The sequence below is a fragment of the Ictidomys tridecemlineatus genome, chromosome 4 (genome assembly GCF_052094955.1).
Source record: "Ictidomys tridecemlineatus isolate mIctTri1 chromosome 4, mIctTri1.hap1, whole genome shotgun sequence".
NCBI lineage: Eukaryota > Metazoa > Chordata > Mammalia > Rodentia > Sciuridae > Ictidomys > Ictidomys tridecemlineatus.
This window is the reverse complement of record NC_135480.1, coordinates 52,689,016-52,700,640: the sequence shown is the minus strand read 5'-3', so window position 1 is coordinate 52,700,640 and position 11,625 is coordinate 52,689,016. Positions and strand designations below refer to the sequence as shown.

The 11,625-nt window shown below is 35.8% G+C and overlaps 1 long non-coding RNA gene across 1 annotated transcript; it reads right to left on the bottom strand.

Annotated features, from left to right (window-relative positions):
• Window positions 1-755: 755 nt before the first annotated feature.
• On the bottom strand, window positions 756-10,964 carry LOC144376773 (uncharacterized). Its single transcript, XR_013437212.1, has 2 exons — window positions 10,899-10,964; window positions 756-2,433 (listed from the first exon to the last, which is right to left on the bottom strand). It is a non-coding gene; the product is annotated as an uncharacterized LOC144376773 (long non-coding RNA).
• Between the last annotated feature and the right edge of the window lie 661 nt (window positions 10,965-11,625).

Here is an 11,625-nt window from a genome sequence, read left to right as displayed (position 1 = left end):
TCCAGTTCTTTCTTGGTGCCCTCTCTTTCAGGGAAGAGCGCCAACATTCTGCTGCAACCAAGTCAGAGGCCTGGCAGTCATCCTGGACTTCATTCTTTCTCTTCCCACCACTTCCAATCATAATTTCTATCTTCTTACCATCTCTCTAAACCATCCTCTTCCTCTATGCCCATTGCCCAAACTTGGCCTCATCATCCCTCACCTGGTCTGTTGTTCCTCCTTTGTGATTCCCTACAGGTGTCCCTCCCTAGAATCTCATCTCTTTTCAGTACATCTAATTCAGGGGCTGAGAGAGTAAGATGTAAATTTATTTTTCTTTCTTTCTTTCTTTTTTTTTTTTTTTTGTACTGAGGATTGAACCCAGAGGTGCTTAATCTCTGAGCCACATCCCCAGCCATTTTTATTTTTTATTTAGAGACAGGGTCTCACTAAGTTGCTGAGGCTGGCTTTAAACTTGAAATCCTTCTGCCTCAGCCTCCAGAGTGGCTGGGATTATAGGCATGTGCCACTGTGCCTGGCAGATGTAAATTTCATAATATAACTTCCTGACTTCCTCAGGCCAAAGTAAAAACTCCCTTAGTATAGCTACTCGAGAGAGTTGGGCAGTAACTATGGAGAAGAATGTGCCTGCCCACTTCTAGGTCGATGCCCAAAAGAAAAGAGTGCATCCATTCACCAAAAGACAGACATAGGAAGGTTTATAATAACTGTATTTATGCCATCACAGAACTGGAAATGACCCAGATGCACATCAATGAGAAAATGAACAAATTGTGAGATATTTATTCAATGGAATACTCGAGAAAAAGAAAATGAACAAACTCTGATATATGCAACAACACAGAGGCATGTTACAGACATTACGTGAGTAAAAGAAGCCAAATATAAAAGGGTACATTTGTATAATTCCACTTCTATGAAGTTTAAGAGCAAGCAGAATTAATTAATATTGATAGAGGCCAGAATAGTAGTTCCCTCTGGGTATGGATATTCTGGGAAAAAGCATGAAGAAAATTTCTGGAATGCTGGAAATGTTCTAGATCTTGATCTCCATGATGATTATATGAGTTGATTATACATATGAAAAATTTGTTGGAATGTTGCCTTATGTTTAATGTACTTTATTGTATGTATGTTTTACCTCAATAACTTGAAACAAGAACAGCCTAGCCAAAGACCTTGATGATTTGATTCCATTCTGTTTTTCCAGTCTTCTCTCCTACCACTCCCTCACCTGTACTATGCTCCAGGGACATAAAAACGTGTCCTTGTACTAGTGGCTTATCATTTTACCCTCACACATCTCTTTGTGTGTGTGTGTGTGTGTGTGTGTGTGTGTGTACTGGGGATTGAACGCAGGGGCACTTAACCACTAAGCCACATCCCCTGCCCTTTTGTGTTTTTTATTTTGAGATAGGGTCTCACTAAGTTGCTTAGGGCCTTGCTAAGTTGCTGAGGCTCATTTTGAACTGTAATCCTCCTGCCTCAGCCTCCTAATTGGTTGGGATTAAAGATGTGTGCTACCATGCCCAGCTAAACAATAATTTCTTATTCTGCCACCTATCTTAGATCTTGGAAACTACCATTCTACTTTCTGTTTTTATGAATCTAACTAAGTATCTCATCTGAATGGAATCATACAGTATTTGTGATTGGCTTATTTCACTTAGCATAATGTCCTCAGGGTTCAGCAATGTTATAACATGTATCAGAATTTCCTTCCTTTTTAAAGCTGAATAATATTCCATTGTATGTATATAATACCATTTTTTTACACATTCATCTGTCAATGGACACTGGGATTGCTTCCGCTGTTGGTCTGCAATGACTGTAAATGTATAATTATCTATTCATGTCCCTGCTTTCAATTATTTAGTATATGCCCAGATGTGAAGTTGTTGGATCATATGGCAATTCTATTTATAATTTTTTGAGAAACTGCCATACTATTTACCTTAGCAACCATTTCACAGTCCCACCAGCAACATTTCCTATTCTTCTACATCCTTACCAACTCATATTATATTCCTTTTTAAATAATAGCCACCCTAATAGATGTGAAGTATCATCTCATGGTGGATTTTGAATGGGTTTTCTGTTATCTACAGCCAAAAAAAAATTCCTATTCAGTTTCATATAAACTTCCATTAGGTTACTTTGCTGAGTGGCAGGTGACCCACTGAGTAAAGTGGAAGATCATTGAGAAGGTCCAATCCTTTCAGCACCTGAAATAATAAATGATTATCTGATGCGTAGATTTGGTACTCTCTTGACATACAGTCAAGACTCCATTTATTTCTTCAATAGTTTTAAAACTGCACCAACATTTTCTTTTGTTTACCCAAGGTTAAAAATCCTTCAAGGGTTGGTGGTAAAGCTCATTGTCGGACCACTTGCTTATCATGAGCATGGCCCTGGGATTGATCCCCATAGCTGAAAAAAAAGAAAGAAAAAAGAAAATTCCAGCAAATATTTATTTTTAAGTGATAATAATTAACTTTGAGTGAATAATAAATGTCAGACATTATTCTAAGCACTTCATATGCAATCCTCATAAAAACTCTGTGAAGTCAATGCCTATTTTACAGAAAGGGAAACTGAAGTAAAGAGGGGTAATTTGCCAGTAGATGGTAGAACAAGCCCTAGTGCCAAAAGTCTGGCTTCAGATCCCCTTTTTAACCACTGCTCTATAGAGCTCATATGTGTGCTAGCCATCATGCAAGGCGCTCTGGGAGACACAAAGATGAATTACAGGCAAACCCTGCCCTCAAGGAGCTTAAAGTCCAGCAGAATGGGTGCGACATAACAGTACTTATTCTTAACACCTCTTCAAATATGATAATTCCTGTTTAAAACCCTGTATGGCTCCTTCCCCTACATTATATGTACCATAAACTGATCTCACAGGCAACACCAGTTATGTAATTTACAGGGTTCCATAGAAAATTAAAATGCAAGTCCTCTTAACCAAAAAGCATTTAAAAAAAAAAAAAGGTGCTGAGTTTTGTTAGTTGATTTGATATTGGGCTTGAATCCAGGAGTGCTTTATTACTGAGCTATATTTTTCACTTTTTTGTGGAGGGTACTAGGGATTGAACTCAGGGGCACCCAACCACTGAGCCACATCCCCAGCCCTATTTTGTATTTTATTTGGAAACAGGGTCTCACTGAGTTGCTTAGTGCCTTGCCATTGCTGAAGCTGGCTTTGAATTCAAGATCTTCCTGTCTCGCCTCCTGAGTCACCAAGATTACAGGCAAGCGCCAGGGCACCCAGCTATATTCCTTGCCCTTTTTACTTTTTATTTTGAGACAGGGTCCTGCTAAATTGCTCAGGACCTCACTAAATTGTTCACACTGGCCTTAAACTTACGATCCTACAACTTTAACCTTTCGAGTCACTGGGATTACAAGCATGGATTACAGTGCCTTGCAAAAGGTGCTGTTAAAGGTATGAAACTAGATTTTTCCTTTAAAATTTTTTATTACTTGTAAAACATAATAAGGTAACATGAGTAAAAATGTAAACTTTCAAATGGCAAAAATATAATATTTTGTCATTATTTTATATAATGAAACTACTAAGAATATTAATATTATATCTTCAAGGATCACAATATTTATCATTTTTGTGCAAATTTATTTTTAGGTCATCAAAATTTATATTTTTAGGATTTTCAATTTCAATCAATATAACCAAAGGGACATGAGTCATTTTTGGCAATGAATTTTTTTTGTGGATGGTATTGGGTGGTACTTTTTTGATGTATTGGTAAACTCAGGACCTTACACATGCTAGGCAGGTGCTCTACCACTGAGCTATATCCCCACCCAGCCCTCTTTAATTTTATTTTGAGATCTGGTTTTGCTAAACTGCTGAGGGTCTCATTAAGTTGCCCAAGCTGGGGCTGGGGCTGGGGCTGGGGCTCAGCAGTAGAGCACTCACCTAGCATGCACGGGGTTTGATCCTCAGCATCTCATAAAAAAATAAATAAAATAAGGGTATTGTGTCCAACTACAACTAAAAAACAAAACAAAAAAAATATTTAAAAAAAAAAAAAGGTTGCCCAAGCTGATCTTAAACTCGCAGTCTTCTTGCCTCATACTCCCAAGTCACTAGTATAATCATGTATCACTGCACCTGGCTGATAATTTTTTAATTTTCAGAAGGATTTTTCACACTGTCCCCAACTGATAATGTATCTGTTAGAAGTATTTATAGACATCATAATAAAAAAATTTTTTGAAAATTTATTTTGAAATATAAATTTTAGTACGTGTGGAGCAGGTGATTCTTATAAAACAACTTATCTAAAAAGATTTAGCCAGGGGTGTGGTTATACACTCCTGCCAGCAGCTCAGGAGGCTGAGACAGGAGGATTCCAAGTTCAAGGCCAACCTCAGCAATTTAAGGAGGCCCCAAGAAACTCAGTGAGACCCTGTCTCAAAATTTTAAAATAACATAAAAAGGACTAGGGATGTAGCTCAGTGGTAAAGCACCCCTGGGTTCAATCCCCAGTACCCAAAAAAAAAAAAAAAAAAGAGATTTAATTCTTCAAACAAATTAGCTTAGTGTAAGTCTGAATTTAAATTTTAATCTAAATTTATACCATGTCACTTCAATGTTTTGACAGTTCCTATAATCTGTGAAGGTCAAAAATAGGAAACTGAACGTACCTTCATGATTTCTCTATAATTTAGAATGACTGTTCATGTATTTATTGCTGTAACTTCAACTACAAGGAAAAATCAATTTTAAAATTGTCTTCCTTGTTAATATTTGGTTAATCTGAAGCTTCATATAAAAATAGAGTTGTTTTCCCTCTAGTACAATAATTTTTATATTTGACTCTATTTCTATGTCTGCAGATATTTGCTTTGCAATGTTACAGCAGTTTTAAACATCAGGGATTCTAAACTCTTCAAGGAATTCTAATACTTCACGCTATGCTTTATCACAATGTCCATGTGTTTGCTTTATTTTGTAATAATTTACTGACAGGGTTTACTGCTCGAGTGCCAGCAATTCCTGTCTCAGTCCTCAGGCCAGAGGGTTAATATTTGTGCAGGCATCATAGGAACAGGGCTTGGTGATAGACAGGCGAGCCAGGTTCCCACTGAGGGTCTTGACACTGTCCCCATGGAGAGACTCCCTTTTTTCTGTGGCCACTGCTGCTGCTGCCACTATCTCAGCTGACAGTGTGGGCCCAGGGCCCAGCCCAGCTGCCTTGGGGCCCTGCCTGCTGGGGATTCATCCAAGGCCTACGCACATGCCTATGTGAGACTGCATGGTCATCCAGTGTATCTCCACCACATAGCTGCCTGATCTATCATATCACCAAACTTCATTTACAAAACATAAATGTGTTTATGAAATGAATAGGAATTTCAAGATGGCAGCAGTAGGGCATAGCACCAACTCTGGGACTCTTCTAAGAATGGGGCCCTATCCATCTGACTACGCAGGTTGTACACAGCCATACTCATGAGTATGGCAGTCAACCTTTATCATTTGACAGTTGTCTGATTTTTGCCTCAGGAGATACCATCTCTTTCGAGTACATCCCATTTCCAGCCCTCTTGAACCATTCAGTCTCTGAAAGCACCACAACTCGAATCCCTTTACTTCAAATGCTCTGCCTGGTACTGTTTATCCTTTGAGGCCTGCTCCAGTGTCCTTTTCCCAGGTCTTTCTTAACAAACCGCCTCACAGGCTGAGTTAAGTTCTTCTCTGTGTCCCCAGAGCTTACCACCCTTATCCTAACCATAGCATCCACCACACAGTGTTATCTGCTTCCCCACCTTGGCTTTGAGGTCCCTATAGGCTGGTGATGTTGGTTCCAAGCCTGCACTCCCCAGGCTCAGGTGTCAGGAACATAGCAGATGGTCAGTAAATACAGGTTCCCAAAAATGATGTAGTAAGCTGGGGTTGTAGCTGGGTGGTGGAGCACTTGCCTAGCACATGTGAGGCACTGGGTTCAATCCTCAGCCAACATTAAAAAAATAAATAAATAAAATAAAAGTATTGTGTCCATCTACAACTAAAAAATATTTTTTAAAAAATGAAGTAGTAAGATATGAGCTAGTTTCATTATTTTCTTTCTACAGAAGTCACATATACTGCCTAATGAATGAGAATGAAGGAAATATGAAGTTATAATTATAAAGGCAATGACAAGAAGAAAAATCCAAGATTTCTAAATAGCAGAACAGCCACACACAAAAAAAACTGGTGTTAGAAGAGAAAAACAATGGAAACCACTTCGTATGGAAGAAATAGGGAGAGTTGTCAAAGAGCTAGCTACCTGCCCCACTGAGAAAACAGAAAGCCCAGAGAGTTCCAGAGGAAGGATGCTGAAGCTTTTAACAAGTAGATAATTTAAGTGTCTTTAAAGTTGTTCCAGAGCATACGGGGAAAAAAGCTTCAAATTCTTCCTATGAAGCAAGTATACCCTTGATACCAAAATTTGGTAAAACTGCACACAAACAAAACCAAATTATATCGATATTATTTATGACCATCAATTAAAAACCTTAAATAAAAGCTAGCAATCAGAATTCAGCATCATTTAATTGGGACATATTTCAGGGTACAAGGATGGTTTGATATTATGAAGTCGATTTACATAAGACATCATAATAAATAGATTTGAGGAGGGAAATCACTCAATCATCTCTATAAACACTAAAGGGCATTTGAAATAAACAATTATTGATTTTTTAAAAAATTCAGTAAGATAGGGAGAAATACTTCCTCAACATGAAAAAAAAAAAAAAAAAACTATCTACCCAAAAGCCGACATCAAACTTAAGGGGAAACACTATAAGCATTTGCATTAGCCTTTGAATAAAACAAAGATTATCACTTCAACAGTGTTCAACACCTTAATGGATATATTATTAGTCAAATCAATTAGAAAAAAATAAATTAGAGGGTGTAGTGTGGTGGGGCATGCTTATAATCCCAGAAACCTGAGAGGTTGAGGCAGGAAGACCACAAGTTCAAGGACAGACTTAACAATTTAGCAAAACCCTGTCTCAAAATAAAAAATAAAATAGCCTAGGAATGTAGCTCAGTGATGGGGCACCCCTGGGTTCAATCCCTGATACCAAAAACTAAGGAAGTAAGTAAGTAAATAAATAAATAAATAAATTTAGAGGTATAAAAATTGGAGAAAACATTGCACAAGATCTAATTGCATATCTAGAAAATCCAAGAAAATCAACTAAAAAACTACAATCAGCTAGAAGGAAATACAATAAAATGGTAGAGAGCAAAATTAGTATTTAAAAAATCAAGTTTTTTCAGTATAAATGTGTTCAAAGGGAAGACCCCATTTATAGTAGCAACAAAAAAGTTAAATGTTACTCAGTAAATTTAGCAAAAATAATAAAGGCTTATGTGAAGAAACTTTTCTAAAACACTGTTAAACACAACCTCAAAAGAAAACTTTAACAAGTGGAAATGTAACTTGTCTAAATAGAAATACTCAAACACCATAAAGAGGTCAGTTCTCTTCTATTAAGTGCAGCGTCTCTGGTCTAGTGCTTAAGTCTATGATCCACTTTGAGTTGAGTTTCATGCAGGGTGAGAGATAGGGGTTTAATTTCATTTTGTTACATGTGGATTTCCAGTTTTCTCAGCACCATTTGTTGAATAGACTATCTTTTCTTCAGTATTTTTGGTGTCTTTGTCTAGTGTGAGATAACTGTGTTTATGTGGATTTGTCTCTGTGTCTTCTGTTTTGTACCATTGGTCTACGTGTCTGTTTTGGTGCCAATACCTTGCTGTTTTTGTTACTATGGCTCTGTAGTATAGTTTAAGTTCTGGTATTGTGATGCCTCCTGCTTCACTCTTCTTGCTAAAGATTGCTTTGGCTATTCTGGGATTTTTATTTTTTCAAATGAATTTCATGATTGCTTTTTCTAGTTCTATAAAAAATGTCATTGGGATTTTAAATAGAATTGCATTAAATTTGTATAATATTTTTGGTAGTATGGCCATTTTTATAATATTAATTCTGCCTATCCTGAAGCATGGGAGGTCTTCCCATCTTCTAAGGTCTTCTTTTATTTCTTTATTTAAGTTCTGTAGTTTTCACTGTAGAGGTCTTTCACCTCTTTTGTGAGATTGCTTGCCAAGTTTTTTTTTTTGTTTGTGTGTGGGTTTTTTTTTTTTTTGAGGCTACTGTGAATGGAGTAATATTCCTAATTTCTCTTTCAGTAGATTCATCACTGATGTATAGGAACATGTTTGATTTATGGGTGTTGATTTTATAACCTGCTACTTTGCTGACTAAATTCATTTGTGAGTTTTAGAAGTTTTCTGGTAGAATTTTTTTGACTCTTCTAAATACAGAATCATGTCATTGGCAAATAGTAATAGTTTGAGTTCTTTTTTCCTATTCATAGTCTCAAATCTTCACAATGTCAGCTTAGGACTGACTTCCTTAACAAGACTTCTAAAGTGCCAGAAGCAAAAATCAAGAATCAATAAATGGGATGGATTCAAATTAGAAATCTTGGGCTGGGAATGTGGCTCAGGCGGTAGCGCACTCGTCTGGCATGCGTGCGGCCCTGGTTCGATCCTCAGCACCACATACCAACAAAAATGTTGTGTCCGCCAAGAACTAAGAAATAAATATTAAAAAAAAAATTTTCTCTTTCTCTCTCTCTCTCTCCCCTCTCTCAAAAAAAAAATGTTTAAAAAAAAAACAAATTAGAAATCTTCTTCTCAGCAAAGGAAACAATCAATAATGTGAAGAGAAAGCCTGCAGAAAGGGAGAAAATCTTTACCACATGCATCTCAGATAGATATTAATCTCCAGGATGTATAAAGAACAAAAAACTAATAACCCAGGGGTTGGGGTTGTGACTCAGTGGCAGAGCACTTGCCTCGCACATATGAGGTACTGGGTTTGATATTCAGCACCACATAAAAATAAACAAACAAGATAAAGATATTGTATCCATCTATAACTTAAAAATAAAAAAATTTTTAACTAATAACCCAATTTAAAAATGGGATAAGGAACTGAACAGACACTTCACAGAAGGAGAAATATAATTGATCAATAAATATATCAAAAAATGTTCAACATCTTTAGCAATTAGAGAAATGCAAGTCAAAACTACTCTATGATTTCATCTCATTCCAGTTAGAATGGCAATTGTCAAGAATATAAAAATCAATAAATGTTGGCAAGGATATGGGGGAAAAGGTACACTCATACATTGTCGGTGAGAATAAAAATTGGTGCGACCATTATGGAAAGTGGTATAGAGATGCCTCAGAAACCTTGGAATGGAACAACCATTTGATCCAGCTATGCCGATTCTTGGTTTATACCCAAAGGAGTTAAAATCAGCACATTACAGTGACACAGCTGCATCGATGTTTATAGCAGCTCAATTCACAATAGCTAAACTATGGAACCAACCTAGGTGTCCTTCAATATTTGAATGAAAAAATTGATATATATATAATTTTTATATATATGATGGAATATTACTTTAAAAAGAATGAAATTATGACATTTGCTGGTAAATGGATGGAGCTGGAGAGTATCATGCTAAGTGAAATAAGTCAACCCCCCAAAACAAAAGCTCGATGTTTTCTCTGATATACCGGTGCTAATTCACAAGGGGAGGGGAGGGGTGGGGCTAGGGAAGAATAGAATTACTTTAGATTAGGTAGAGGGTAGTGAAGGGAGGGGGAGGGGGTATGGGGTAGGAAGGATAGTAGAATGAATCAGACATTATTATCCTATGTACATATATAACTATATGACTGGTGTGATTCTACATCATTTACAACCAGAAGAATGAGAAATTATAGTCCATTATACATAATGTATCAAAGTGCATTCTATTGTCATGTATAACTAATTAAAACAAATTACAAAAATTTTAAAAGATGTTGATTCTCCATAATTTAAGTCTTAATTTGACCTACTAAATTAAAAAATAAGGGTTTTTACTAGAAAAACTTATTCTAAAGTACATATAGAAAAAGAAAAGAGCAAATAATTGCAATAAAAATGTGAAAAAGAAGAGCAATATTGGGGGATCAACACTCCTAGGTATTAAAAGATGTTATGAAGCCATGGTAATAAAAACAGATAAAGGCATATAAATAGACAAATAGACGAATGGAGTAGAATATCATAACCAGAAATAGTCTCAAAATTATACAAGGCTACAAGACCGACTTCTTAAGTCATTGGAGAAAATATGGGCCACTAAATAAATGGTATCAGGACAAATAGATTACCACCAAGACAAAAATAAAGCTGAGAGCATTCTTCATGCCTCATCAGGTTCTTCAAATGGATAAAGAATTAACTTTAAAAGAAAAACTAAAACATACTAAAAAATATTGTAGCAAGAAAAGCTTTCTACCATCCCAAATTCAGAAGCCATTAAAGATCAGTAAGTTCAACTATACAAAAATGAAAAAAAATATTCTGCATGTTTAGAAAACTGCAAGTTAAAGAATAAGTAATAAACTAGGGAAAATGCCTTCATATCTGATCATAGTCAGAAGAGTAATCTCCCTCATATATAAAGTCACTAGAAGTCAGTAAATAAAGAAAATATTCCCAATAGGGAATAGGCAAAGAAAATGAATAGACAAGAAATATAACTGAATCTTAAAAATATGCAAATATTATTAACTTAATTTAGAATGAACATAGTACAAAATAAAACACTGAGATAGAAATGTTCACTTAATTCATAAACAAAATCCAAACGTTGAGAACACATTCTTGTGGCAAGTCTAAGAAAACATTCATTTGGAATAATGGTGGTGAGATCCTATATTGATGTAAGTTCTACAAAGAGAAGTCTTAAGATATCTAGTTAAATTCTTATACATAGCTGAGCACAGTGGCATATACCTGAAATCCCAGGCTGAGGCAGGAGGATCACAAGTTCAAGACCAGGCTGGACAACTTGGAGAAACCCTGTCTCAAAATAAAAAATAAAAGGGACAGGGTATGCAACTCAGTGGTAAAGCACGCCAGGATCCAATCCCCAGTATCAAACAAAAAAAGTGTTATATGTATATTTTTTTCACCCAACAATTCTACTTTTTAAAACATGACATACAATAATTGTACGTAGAGAGTACAGTGTGATATTTCAATACATGTATATAACATATAGTGATCAGAAACTGGCAAACCCAACTTGAGTATGTATCATTTCTTTGTATTGGGAACATTCAAAATCAACAAATCCTCTTTGACAGCTTATTCTACACATAAATTCACATGCAAAATTACATGTTTACTAAGCTATACATCCAAGCATTGTTTGTAGTAGAAAAAGATTACAAACAACTCAAATGGCCATCAATAGGAAACTAGAAATATAAATTAAATGTCATTCATAAAACGGAACATTATATGCAGCTGTAAAAATGAATGGAGAGGCTCTGTATTCTAATATGGAAAGATTACCAAGATATACTTTTGAATGGAAGAATATAGAAAAATATATATGTTTTGCTACCTCTTGTGTAAAGAAGGAAAAAAAAGAATCCATATTTGCATTTGCCTGTATATACATAAAGAATCTGGAGAAAGATACATAAGGAATGAAGAAAACAGTTACCACTGGCAG